The sequence below is a fragment of the Pteronotus mesoamericanus genome, unplaced genomic scaffold, assembly GCF_021234165.1.
Source record: "Pteronotus mesoamericanus isolate MK-2021 breed Mesoamerican mustached bat unplaced genomic scaffold, CSHL_Meso_final scaffold_533, whole genome shotgun sequence".
Taxonomy (NCBI): domain Eukaryota; kingdom Metazoa; phylum Chordata; class Mammalia; order Chiroptera; family Mormoopidae; genus Pteronotus; species Pteronotus mesoamericanus.
Window position 1 is genome coordinate 8,512,841 of NW_026555320.1, and position 13,729 is coordinate 8,526,569.

General features: G+C 59.9%; 1 protein-coding gene across 1 annotated transcript in view; it reads right to left on the reverse strand.

The window, feature by feature from the left end:
- Positions 1-13,729, reverse strand: part of CHL1 (cell adhesion molecule L1 like) — a 98,476-nt gene that overhangs the window by 67,514 nt on the left and 17,233 nt on the right. The gene's annotated exons all lie outside the window — the stretch shown is intronic.

The following is a 13,729-nucleotide window of genomic DNA, read 5'->3' on the forward strand; positions in this document are numbered from 1 at the left end:
CGCTGAGACCCAGAAAAGGCCCAGCCCTGCTTCCGCTCGGCCCCCACGGGCCTCAGCCCACATGTCCTCCTCAGAGAGGCCTCGGCGTGCCATGGGGCAGGGCTCTCAGAAGGTGCCAAGCAGGTGGTGTCCCCAGGGGGCAGGGTCTAGATCAGCAATGAGGAATCTGAGATCCATGGGGAAGGGACAACGAAGAGCTGGGCTTTGGGGCGGCACGGAGGCCTGGGGGCACCTCTGGGGAGTCCTGAAGTGGGCTCCCCCTAGAGCTGTCCTGAGTCGGCCTGAGGGGCCCATCAGGCAGGAGGCCTGGGCTGCCCCGGAAGCAGGCCCGACCTTGGGTGAGGGAACCCGGACAGCTGCTGGCCAAAGTCGACGGGGGCGGGACTGTAGAGCCCCCACCCAGACTCTGTCTCCTTGACCCTCCACACCCTCTCTTGTAAAACGAGGACGACATCCTGGCTGCAAAAGGCGCACAGTGTGTCGTGTGGCAGCTGGCTTGATGCGCCGTTCTCAGTAAATGTTAAATTTGCATCTTTGTTCAGGAAAGGCGTGGATGCCCGTTTGACCAGGGAGCATTAATAAACAGCGTTCCCTCCTTTCTGCCTCCATCTGTGACTCGCCCTGAGCTTCCTGGGAGGCGGGGCCTTCCTGACACCCGAGGCAGGCGTCCTGTCAGTCTACGCGCGAGGCCCGGGATTCAGAACATGCCCTTGTGTGTCAGTTACGCAACAGCGCTGGGGGTGGTAATGTCACCTGAAGGGGAAGGTGTGTATTTCTTAAGATGCTGCATTACTGGAATCCATCAGTGGGTCACAGAAATGCGAATCCATCCCACTTAATTGAGGGGAATGTACTGGCCCACAAACCACAAACCGCAGAACAAGCCAAGGGAGCTCAGCGCCCACGTCCCCGAGGCCGGCACCGACCACCAACGGGGCCCCCACGCTCCCCCGGGTCCCGGCCGGCCCCTCTGCCGGCACCCTTCTCTGGGCCGCCTCTGCCGTTCCGGCCTCTGTGCAGCAGGTCCCACGGGCCCCCTTCCCAGAGCTCGGGGAGCCTGGCAGGCACTGGCTCCTGAGCGGACACGCCCGCGCCCTGGTGGCCCAAGCCCTGAGGGGAATGTTGAGTGTCCAGCGTTGTCCGGACGTCAGGTGTAATACAGTGGGACGCTTGCCTCTATAACAAATAAACTGCATAAGCACGATCCCCTCCCGTCTACCGACGAGAAGAGTAAGGTCCGGAAACACGAAGTAACTCGAAAAGGCACAACATTATCAGCTCGTCAGTAAGGCCTGAGGTTAAGCTCAAACCCACATCGGCCAGATCTCCGGAGCACGTGCTCAAACCCCTGGGCGGCCAGGCCGTGTCGATGACGGTCACCACTCGGCCGCATCAGGGTACGCACGGTCACCCCGTCCCGTGAATGGGCCCGCGCTTACCGACCAGCCCTCCGTCCAACACGAAGGCACGGGCACGGTAGCGGGGCGTTCACAAGTGAAAGGCGTGTCCATACAGAGGGCCCAAAAGTGACATCTCTTATAAGAAAAGACAGCTGGGGGGATCCATGTGAAAAGGCATTTAAAGCTCTAATTACTGGGGCCAGTCAGACGATGGCCGCCTGGCCGAACCAGACCTGGCTCACGCCGGGGGCCCGCCCGCGCAGGTGGGCGGGGTCTGTGTCACACTGGACTGTGCGCGAGGTCCTGGGGACTGTGGACCAGCCCGGAAGCTAGGAGACACAGGACCTGATTCTCATTCCAGCAACATGCAGTTGACCTTGAGAGAGTCAACATCTCATTTTCTAACCTGTAATTTGGGGACAGCGGCATCTGGGCTCCCTGTCTAATATGTTTGATGTGTGTTCTCTCAGCGTAAAAGTGAATGTGAAAGTGCTCAGAGTACTGATCACGGAAAACACGAGAGTGAGGTTTTAGAATAACAAGCTGGGAAGTCCAGCCATTGTTAATACAATGAGAACAGTTTGCACGACGTCGGCGACCTGGCGGCCAGGGAGAGCGGACGGGAGAGCACGTGCTTTCTCTCGCCTATCAGTGCCACGAAAAAGGAAAAGATTAAATGTTCCACATAGTATAGTCAAAAGCAGACTTTGTAAGGCTAACAACAGAGACTTAAGTGAGGCATAAACTGAGTAAAGATGATCCATTCCAACAAAATAGTTATGTCTTTAAACAAGTAACAAGGTGTAAATCACTTCTCCCTTTTCTAGATTAAGAAATGTTATAAAATTTTATTTTGACCAAAAAAATCTTAGAGGTGCTCTTATGCATTTTATAGGACAAGAAGAAAACACTTCTATGCTGATCTCTCTAGATGTGGTGGTGGTTAAAACCTTGGCCCGAAGCCACATCCTTAGCATTTGATGTTACAGTCCTTGGATTTCCATTTCCCACTCAGCTTGATATTTTTTGTTGGAAAACGAAACTCATTTTAAACAGGACTGTAAAAATGTGACGATTACAAAGGGAATGATTCGAGAAACTAACTATAATGGGAAATGGAACGTCCCACCGCCACACGTTAAAGGCTTTTTAGCAGAAGAAATATGTGCTATAAAATGTAATCTAAGAGAACAGAAACTTCTAAAATGAAATTTTCAAAATATAAGAAAAGCTACTAAAAAGTGGAACTGAACTTCTTTTCAATGAATTCACCCCCAAACAACGCCTCCCGGCCCCGCAGCTCCGGGGTTCCCAAGGGGGACGCGCGGGCCAGGGCCAGGCTGCGCGGGCAGACGGGGAGGGAGCGCGGAAGGCGACGTGAAGCCCCCCGGCCCCGCACCCCCATGTGGCGACAGTGTAAAGCCGAAACTCAAAGTAACGAAGTGACTTGCCCGAAATCAGTGCTGGCCCCAAGGCGATGGGGAGAGGACGGTGATGGTGATGATGGGGGTGATGGGGGTGACGATGGCGGTCATTAACGTTTATCAGGACAATTCTACGACCTAAGGGTCAGATTCAGTAGCTGGAGGTTCAAAGAGGCTGACGGATTCGCCCAAAACTCCCCCCTGGGAAGCTGACCGATTAGGCCTGCAACGCAGACATTCCTGGGGCTAAACCCCCCCTTTCCGTCGGCGCACCGCCCCCCGCGCTGCGCTACTCCCAGCCGCGGCGCCGATTCCCGCCGCCCGCCCCCAGGAAAAGTGAAGCCACGGTCGTCACGCCCCGGACTCACGTGGCTCCGGCCCACCGTCCCTCGCGGCCGCTCGTCCCCACCCCCGCCGGCGCCGCCCGGCGAGGAGCACGCGCCAGCGCCGTGGGCCGTCCCAGGCCCCTCCCCCAGCCCGCGCGCCTCGGGGCCGCAAGTTCACCCCGCGCGCCTGACACTCTGACTGTGTGTGTCCAGCCTAACAGACTATAAGCTTTACGAAGCTTATAATTTATAAGACGTAAAAAGTGCGTCTGCTTTTGGTGGTTCGAATATGCACAGCTGAGTGGCAAGCGACAGTTAAAAATGACTGTTGAGCAAATGATTGAACACTTTTAAACAGGTAATTCCCCGAAGGACCGAAGCGCCTGTATCAGACAGGTGGACAGTGACTGACAAGATCCATTTTCCTCTCACTGTCCCTGCCCCGAGGCCCAGGTGAGAAAGCCCTGACTCAGGTGCATCCCAAATGGCAGGGCAGCGGCGCGACAGGGGACCCGGTGCGCAGGTCAGGGGCCTGCCACCCTCGCAGGCACCGAACGTCGCCCAAGGTCGGTGAACGGAGCGAGGAGAGGCCGACAGCCAGCACGTGACGGCGGACCGAAGCCGCCCGCGCTCACGCAGCGCAGCAGCCGGTAGTTCCTCACCCTGAAACCGGCGCCTGCTGCCGGCCGCCGTGGAGAGGGCCTCGGCCTCGGCTTGGAAGCAGACCCAGGACTGCAAGGAGGCGACCTCAGCCAAGGGCGCCCCCCGGCCGCGCAGAACCCAAACGCGCCATCAGAAAGCCAGCAGGGCCCGCCGCCTTCCCTGGCGAGCGCACCACCCCGGAGCAGCATGGCCGGACCGCGCAGGCTCCGAGCAGCTTCGGGGTGTGGCGTCCTCGATCCCCCTCTTCGTTTCTCCGAGCAGAGAGCCTGGCGGTGTGTGGGTGGGCCTCACCTTTGATCTCTGCGCGCACAGGGGCTTCCTTCCACGGCGGGATCCTTCATGACAGGCGACCATGGCTTTGATCAGAGCCTTCGATTTCCTGCTTAATTCCCTGCTTGTTGTGGGCTCCAAGATGGGTCTGCCGGGCCCCTCCCAGGCCGGGCTGCTGATGGCCGTGACGGGTTCCATTGTCAAGCCCCCTGTCCAGGGCCCCAGGTACCTGCACGCGTGTCCAGTTCAGGGAAGTCTGTGGCTGAGAGCGGCCTGATTTGTGTCACTGTTACACATGCACGTTTCCCCAAAGCGGCTGCCTCAGGGCAAAAATGCCATTTTGTTGAGGAAACACAATCTTCTCGTTGGCTTTTATTCCATGTAGTTTCTTTGGCTGGGCTGCGTCTTTTTATGGTCTTTTTATTTGTGCCATATGTCACGCCGTTCTGTGAAAAGTCCTTTTAAATATAAGATCCAAAGTGCACGTTTATTAGAAAGATCACGCGGGTTTTGCTGGGTTTCCGCGTCTCTTTGTCTGTAATGTTCCGCTGGCCAGCTGACGTCAGCCTTTTCTCTGTCATGTTAGGGCGACTGTTTTCCTGTGGACAAAGGACTCTGCCTCGTGAAATTGCAGTGAAGGAAAAACGACATAAAACATTGGAGGACGGCCGTGAGGCCTGAGCCCAATCCCCTCACGACCTCGAAGACCACGAGGCTGCCCGTGGTCCGCACAGCCACCCGCACGGCGATCGCGAGCCGAGGCGCAGAACCAGGACTCCGCACGCAGGGCCCATCCGCGCTCTCCCGACTGCAGACGCCACTGCCCTGGGCACGTCCAGCCCACCCGCGGCGTTCGGACACCCGGCCTGCGGCTTCCCTGAGAGCCCTCGCCCAGTTCCCATGCCTTAGAAGCCGCACTCATTTGTGTGCGGGATGGGAGTGAAAGCAACTTCAGTAAAACTCCGGTTGAAACAAATGCGTTTTTGGCACCTCCTGCCAAAATTATGTCTGCGAGTTGGAGGCGGGCCAGAGGCCTGGCACGAGAACGGGAAGGGAACAAGTGCTGGCTGGGGAAGAAGTGTGGGGCGTCTGCGTGTCCCCCGAGCGGGTAAACAACAAGAAAGGACCTCACAGCTCATAAATATTTAAAGGTGTAAACATCAACTATAGATAGGAATGATTAATTCTAGGACAAGTGTACAGAGCTAGTTCCGCTGTATTTATAGCACAGCAAAGAGAAAGAAAAGGACACTTTAGTACCATCATTTTGAAATATTAAACATTGGTTATTTATGCAAAATATTCTAGCATCCAACGGGATGCAATCTTATCGCCTCTGAAGGCTCCATTTCTAGAGACGGTAACAAATGAACAATTATTCAAAATGGGGGACTTATTTCTGAGATGGTTTTACATGGCTCCCACTTGGGATTTCTGGAGCAGAGATTTTCGCTCTGTGGGATGCTCATGGACAGTCTCGTGCTTCCAATTCTACGGCCCTGAGAACTGGCCATCGACCAAGGACAAGACCAGGGCCCACTCAAGAGAGAGCAAAGTTAAGCAAGCATGCGAATTCATCAGAAAACAAGTTTAAGTGAGACTAGGGATTCCCGGCGGGACTGCCCGGTGTGTAGGACCCAGGGAAGCATCCAGAAAGTTAGCACAGGAAGCGTCCCAGGAGCCCTGGCCAGTGCGGCTCAGGCAGCTGGAGCGTCACCTTGTAGATGGGAAGGTCCAGGTTTGAGTCCTGGTCTGGGTTCGATCCCCGGTCCGGGCACAGGCCTTGCCCATGGGTTTGGTCTCTGGTGGGGACACATGCGAGAGGCAACGGATCAATGTTTCTCTCTCCCATCGATGTTTCTCTCCCTCGCTCCCTCCCTTCCTTCTCTAAGCATGTCCTCGGGTGAACGAGGATCTAAAAAAAATAAAAGGACAGAAAGTGTCCAAGGAACAACCCATCGAGAGACTCTCAGCCCCCTTCCTCCTCTTCTTCCTTCCTCCCCGCCCGCCTTCACGACTAGCGCACCTAGGCTCCGTGGTAACAGTGCAGATACAGGTTTGAAGTGGACTCTGCCCTCCAAGATTTATTCATGAGACAAGTGTGTAAACAATTCATCGCCACTGCGTGGGGGCCTGGAGCAGCTGGGAGGCAGCTGGAAGTTATGGATCCAGCGCGCAGGCTGAGTGGGCGCCGAGGGCCAGCCAGGCCTCTCCAGGGAACCAGAGCCCACGGGAAGGAAGGGCGGGGGTGGGTAGAGGACACAGAAACGGAGGGACTAACTGCAGGAGTGGGCTCCCACGATCATGGAGGCCAAGGCGAGCTGCCTGCCAGCGGGAGACCCAGCAGAGGAGGGGACTGATCATTCCGCCTGCGTCCCAAGTCCATGACCAAGGGCACCGACGGCCGAGGGCGAACCGTGCACAAGCCCACGTTCCTCACCTTCTGTTCTGTAAGGCCCGGGGGAAGGGGGCTGGAGACGCCCCCTCACGCCAGGGCAGGCGGCCTCGCCCCGCGGGCCGGCACTCACACGCTCATCCCTGCCGGACGCCCGCCCAGGCGCACCCGGGAACCACGCTGCGCCCGCGACCAGGCCGCCCCTGCCCTCTCAGGCAGACACACAAAGTGAAGCGGCGCGTGCCGCGTAGGTGAGCACCGCCCTGAGAGCATTTAAGAGCCGGGTGTTGTCCCCTACCCTCCCAGGGGACCACAGCGGCTGAGCCCCGGCGTGGCTGAGCCCGTGCGGGGTCACGGACGGTGGACACGACCTCACTGGGAAATAGCCTGCACCTTTGAAAAAGCGCCAGAGGCCAGCGGGGCGGCGCGCCACCTCCCCTCCTCCCCTCCCGGAGCGCTGGGACCGAGGCCTCCAGGAGAACTCTGCCTCCCTCTGCCTCTCCCGGGTCTGGCAGCCTCGCCGCAGGGACGGACGGACCTCCTAAACCCGCACATCGGCAACAGACCGGCGTGGACAGACGGCCACCACCAACCAGTCTCAGCGTGGGACCCAGGGCCCCGCCCTACCTGACAGAGCATGCATTTTATTATGACCTCGTGCTACAAAAACAGTCTCTGTCACTCAGCCACTGACACCTCCGTTAGGACGAATGGGCAATGTCGTCTGTGGATAAATGATACAGCGGCCTGGCGACAACTAAAATGTACAGATGATCCTATGTTAACTAGCCACGCACAAACTCAAGCTTGTGGGATTTGTAACACTTAGTGTGGACTGCGCTGTGAACCCGTTCACAGCAACGTGAGCGTTAAAAATGCCACAGCAGAATCAGCACTCACATGTCATAGAGCCAGGCACCAGGTAGTGACGATGGGACACACGCACACGGGCGGCCCCCTGAGAGGCCAGTGCAGCTGAAAAACGCCTGTCACCCACTGACACCGAAACCGTCCCAACGTCCCGGCACCAGGCGCTACGGCTGCCTGCGGCACTCACGGCGCGACAGCCCCCGCGGCTCACAGCCAGGCCGGGGCCACGTGATCAGAGCCTCGGGGATTACCTCACAGTGCGGGGGCGGGGGGCTCCAAACGGAAGACCCCACCGGAAAATCCATGCATGCGTGTGCACGCATGTCCTGTGATTCCACCAGCGCTTCGTAGAAGCCAATTTCTCAAGCACCATGATGAAAACTGAGCACAAGCAAACTCACTTTAGTGGGTTAGTGGGTGAGCTGGTCGATCACCAAGAGGAACAAGGAGGAAACATAATAAGAAAAAGGAAAGAATGTGGTGTTGTGCGCGAGCGCGTGCTCTGCGGGCTGTGGGCTGCGTTCACGACGTCAGAGGATGCGACTACTAGCGCATCGCCCAGACTCAGCTGCCATTCGGGCTCCTCCTCGTGGCTGCGACATCTTTTTTAAATTCAGTGCCCTGGGCATTGTATTTCATCCCTTAATTTCTGAAAAGATTTACCTAAGCTTTTTATCAACTAAAAACTTACTTAGGGTGAAACTGCAAAAGTGATTTAATGGAAGCGCTGTGTCCCCGGCCACCCACCACCGCCACCACCGAAGGACAAGGTCAGCCGGGGACCGGGGAGCGTTTCCTCCGAGGACATGAGCTCACAGACCTGCAGACCCACGGGGACAGCGGGCTGGTGCCGGGGCCCTGGAGCGCACTCCCCGGGCTGGGGGTCCAACTGGAGCGGAGGCAAGGCCGCCACGGTGAGTGGGGCAGAGGGGCAGGCACACTCGGTCCCCCGTCCACTTCCCCAAGCAGCCCCCGTGTCGCGGGGCCCCTGCTGGCTCCCGGCGTGGCCAGGCCGACCGCACCGGGCGGGCGAGGCCAAGGCGCCGCGCCCCCTCCAGCGTGGTCTTCCTCGCCCCACGGCCGCTGAGGCCCCTGTCCCCCCAGCCCGCAAAGGCTCTGCTTGCGGCGAATAGCCCCCCGGGGCACCAGTCCGCTGGAGACAAACTACGCTCTTGACAGAATATTATTCCTTCATGCATAGCATTGAAAAAACACCACTTTCCCCTCAAATCACTGCCTTTAAAAACTAGTAAGATGCTAACTGGCGACATTTATTTCACAAAACTGTGCAGTAAACACGGTGCTATTAGGCATCATAAAAATAATCTAATTTAACCAGCACCTGCAGGCAATTACGACTATTGTCCCAGCCTTACGAGTTAGGAAATAGATGTTGAAAAGGACTGAATAGTTTCCCAGAGCCACTTCGCCGCGGCCTTTGAAAGTGGACTTTTTGTCACTCTTCCAAACTCTTTGAAACGAGCTACCATTCAGCCTGGCCGCGCACAAAGACCGCGGAGGAGCTCCAGCGGGCGGCTGGCCGGGCTTCCCGCGGGCGCACACCCCGGCGCAGCGGCAGAGGCCGCAGGCCCGCCCTCCAGACCGAGGGGCTGAGCCCTGCGTGACCGGCGGAAACACAGGCCTTCTCACTGCCACGCCAGGACGCCCACCTTCTCTGACCCCAAAGGAGAGATTCGTTTTCTACTAAAGGTGACATCCCCGTCGGCACCGTCGCGACACGGCTCTCGGGCACACCCAGCACTGAGCCGGCACAGAGCAGCCCTGCCTTCAGCACTCTGATCTCACAGAGGAAGCTGCCACGGGCAAGGGACCGAACACCAAAAGCCCCTCCCGCCGTGGGCCCCGCCCGCGTGCACCACGCCCTCGGGCTGTGCCCGTCTGCCAGGTGCCGCCAGGAGAAGCATCCAGAACCGATCAAAACAGTATTCCTTCCCGGAGCCGGCTCCCCGCTGCCCACTGCGGTGGCTTCGGGGAGCACGGGGTCACCGTGGGCAGCCCACAGAACCTACAGGAAGGTTTGGAAGTTCATTTTAGAGCCAGTTTCCATTTAAAGAACCCCTGTTAAATTAACGTCTCCCTCCTCCCTGCGGAAGAGAACTGACTTAAGTTTTCTTTCTCCCTGGCTCACCACGATCCTCCCACACCCAGGCAGCGGCCTCGCTCCGCACTGTGACCAGGGATCTGGGGCTTCTGCCCGCGGACAGGCAGCCCGACCTCTCACCGGCAGAAGCCGGCGCGTCCCCCGCCAGGCTGGGGGTGTGAGACCCCCTACTCGGCAGGCCTCCGGGCCTGTTTTTCTCACTTGCCGCCGACGTGCACGGGACACGGGCCCAGTCTGTGCAAACACAGCGAAGCAGGCTGTGGGCCGCCGGCGTTAGGAGGCGGCGCCGGGATCGGACCGGGACCCGGGGAGCAGGCCGGCTGGTCACGTGGCCTCCCTCACCCAGTGTCTCCTCTTCAAGTCGCCACCCAGCTTTCCAAACACCACTTGTGACATAAAAAGGAGCCGTTTCCACCAGTACACGGGACCCTGTTACCGTCACCCGCCAGCCGACAGGAGGGTGGGCAGCGGCCCCCGCAAGCTCGACCTCTGAGGCGGCCCCTGGCTGTGCTCCGCGCCTGAGGCTTCTCTCCTGCGCACACGGATGCTCAAGCAAGGCCAGGACAGGCTGCGCCCGCTGTCCGGGCTTAGTGAGCGTGGAACGGCTGGACTCCACCTGGTGATCCAGGCTCATGCGGGTGGAGATTACAAACGGAAACGCTTAATGAAGCTGTCCCGTCTTCGGCCCCCACGAAGGAGGGGCGGCGAAAGAGCCAGGGGCTCACTGCCGCTCTGCGCGTCCCGGACGATCTCTGTCCTTGTTTGACAAGCTCTCGCCAAAGAGTCACAGGCAGGCGCTGCGCCGGGGGAGGGGCCTCGCCCAACACGCCCGAGAGAAAAACTGCGCCCTGTGAGCGCGAGGACGGCCCCCACGGTTTTCCACCGACCGGCCCCGTGGCCCGAGGGCGGCCTGCGGACAAGGGTCAGTGGCTGCACGTCCACCCCGTGCGCCCTGCTCTGCCACCATCGCGGCGTCACTACCACAAACAGAATTATTCGTTGATGGCCAGCAACGCACAAGGCAGCTTTCAAGCGGCTGCAGCCGCTGGGTGCGGGGTCACGCCGCTTGAGTCGGCTGCCTGTGCGCGGGTCCTGGGCCGACGGACGCAGGGGAGCGGTCCCCCCCGCACCCGGCATCTCAGAGACGGCCACCCTCCGCAGCGTCCGCCGCCCCCCGTGTGTTACAGCTGCCCCTCGGCGGGGGACAGGAGCGGCGCGCCGTGCGCTGGCGGCGGGCGAGACTCGCTGACCCTGCGCCCGTTGACTGGGCTCAGGTCCGAGAGGTCACGGAGGACGGCCGCTGGAAGTCCCCGTGACAGAGGACGCCATGTCTCAGACGCTGCGTCCGCGGGAGGGAGCCTCGCGCGGCCCCAACGTCAAATCTCCCTGCAGCATCCCTTCCGCTCCCACCCACACCCCGCGGCACCTGCGGGCTCCTCCCAGAGGCCCCGCCTTCCCGCCGCTGTCAGAGGCACCCGTGAGCCTGGCGGCGGCCGGGGCTACGGATCCCGTGTCTGCACTCGCTGCGCAGCGCACGCCTGCTGAGAAGGCCCCGCTCCGGATCTCACCTGCGCGCCGGGGCGCGTGCAGGGCTGCCTCTGCGTGGCTGCGTCTCCTCTCACTCTTCACGTTGCGGATGCGTGACCCCCAAAACAGCAGCTACACCCCTTAGAATGCAGCGTGTAATATTATGGCATATGTGTAATTAATGGTAACAGGCATATGTACACAAATGTGTCAACATGTTATTTTCACCTCATTCTTTTTCATTTCTGTCTTTTCTGCTTTCTTATCGCAAACGTGAGCACGCTGTACATTTGCTTGAGCAGGTGGGCTCTGGCCTCCTCAACCCCTACCCCCGTGTCACCCAAGGAAACTCCCCCCGTTTCTACCTCCTCTGCCATCCGACGCAGATGCGCTCGGTCCCGATAATTACCTCCTGCAGGACAAGTTCCCTGAAGTTTTCTGACAAGCTCCCAGGGAACCAGCTCCCCAGAGCCAAGAGTTCAAGGCACTTGGTTGGAGCAGGGCCCCCGGGGAAGCGGGGCCCTGGCCGCGGTCTCCCAGCCAGGGAAGCGTCCAAGACGGGCGCCCCAGAGGCCCAGTTCAGCCCCTCTGCAGCCAGACCAACCGCTGGCCCTAGGCCGGAGACGCCAGGGGAGGGGCTGGCCCGCCCAGGTGGTGCCACTCACAGCCCCCCCGCCGAGGCCCCGGGCGCCTCCGGACCTGTGAGTCCTGTTTGCCGCCCTGGAGCGGGGCGGGCGGGGCCCTCCCCTGCCTTCTCGGTGCCGTCAAAGGCACCGCACCCAGTGCGGTCGCGTGTGAACTGGCTGCCAACGCGGGAGCGACAGGGCTGCCTGTGTTTTAGGTTCGGCGTGACTCCCCAGGTAGCCTTTCAGCCCCGCCGCCCCCGGAGCCAGCCCTGACTTCGTGACTTTCCGATGCAACCGAGCCGCCTCCTGAGACTCGGCACGCCTGCCGCATGCGAGCCGTCGCCGTTCGGGACGCGACCTGCTGAGCCGCACCTCCCTTCACACGTGGCCCCAGCTCTCACCGCATGTGACAGTGACCTCACGTACCGCAGAAGCGGGGCGCCCTCACCGAGAGGCCGAGCAGATGGGCCGCGGGCAGACCGGTTGAGGCAGGGTTGCGCGGGGTCAGGCTCCACGGACGGGGGCCGGCTGCCACACCTCATGCCACGCTTGCACCCCAGGAGGGGCACGCTTTCTGGTTTTCATAAAGACGCGGGAACTAAGGCACAATGCAGTCCCAGGGGGCAGCTCGGTGAGTGTGCCCGCGGCACCTGCGGCAGAGGGGCGCCCAGCCGGGAGCGCCCCGCAGCCGACTCTCGGTCACAGGGCTTCCAGCTGTGGCGCCGGTGCCATCTGTCCCGACCACGGACGGGCCCTGCCGGGCATTCGAAGTAGCACCGAAAGGCCCGTGGCGATGCCCGAAGTCATGCGGGCCCACTCAGGTGGGGAAGCCGTGGGCCTGGCCGCCGGGGGGGCCTCCGCCCTGAAGCGCCGCCCGGGGGCCGTCCGTTCACTCGGGCTTTGCTGCCTGGCCGCTGCACGTCCGGCCCGGCGGTCAAGGCGCGCCCATGGCAGGGGAGCCCTGCGTCCCCCAGACAGGCGCCTGCGCTGCGGCCCGAGGGTTTGCTCAGGACCCTCCACCCCCGGCTGGCCGCCCACGCCGCGCGCCCGGCCTGCGGGCCCCGCGCCCCTGCTCCCTGGGAAACGGGCCAAGACTCGGGTCGCCGTCCACACGTCCCAGGCGTCCCCCGCGCCCTCTGCAGTTCAGTCTCGGTCGCTCCCGGGGGTCTCACCACGGTGGCCCTCAGGAGACAGGATGGCGGCCACGCGGCTTCGCTGTCGCACGGACAGGAAACCCCTCTGTACCCACAAATCGGGTGAGAGGGCAGGCGGTCACGGCGGGTCACGTGCGGGTTGCTCTGCTTCATCATGAGAATAATACATGCTCACTGTTGGCAGTTGGCGAAGTGCAAACAAAAACGCAGACACATACGGACATACAGGCGCGTGTGTGCACACAGAGAGAGAGAACCCAACCGAAGTCGTCTGCCAAAGAGAAATGAAAACAATTATAGTGCATTTCCTGCTCCAAGTGTTACGCGAACACTCAACTAGTCCTACAGCTACACACGCACACATGTATGTACACATATGAAGACGTAAACCCCTGCACTGTGAGCCTTCACACCACATTGTGAACACGTGACCTTCCCGAGTCATCTCACGCACCATTTTATTTCATGTGCTCGGGCCAATAATCACACAGCTAGGAATCGAGCTTGAGCCCCAGCTGAACACACTCAGGTGTCCTCACGCAGTGGTGCAAATGATGCCGACTCAGCGCGACTCGGAACGATGGCATTTACGGTCACAACCTAAATGCTCCACAACAGGGGAATAATTAACACTGAGAATATAGCTATGTCATTGAAAAGTTTGCAATTTTAAAAATAATTATTTTCAAAGGATGTTGAATGCTGAAACTTAAGGTTAATATTAGGTGAAACAAACACAATTTTTACGCAGAGCCAGCTCAGCTCCGCGGAGGAGGCTCCTGGCTCCAAAGACCCACACCCACGTGGGGGTCTCCCAGAGAAGCACCTGCCGGTCGCTGGCGCTGCTGCGGGGGAGGGGAGGGGAGGGGAGCCTGAAGGCACTCTGATCCCTGGGCTTCTGCAACCAGATGAATGCGGTAAGAAATGAAAACACTTCCCCCACAGGACGCAC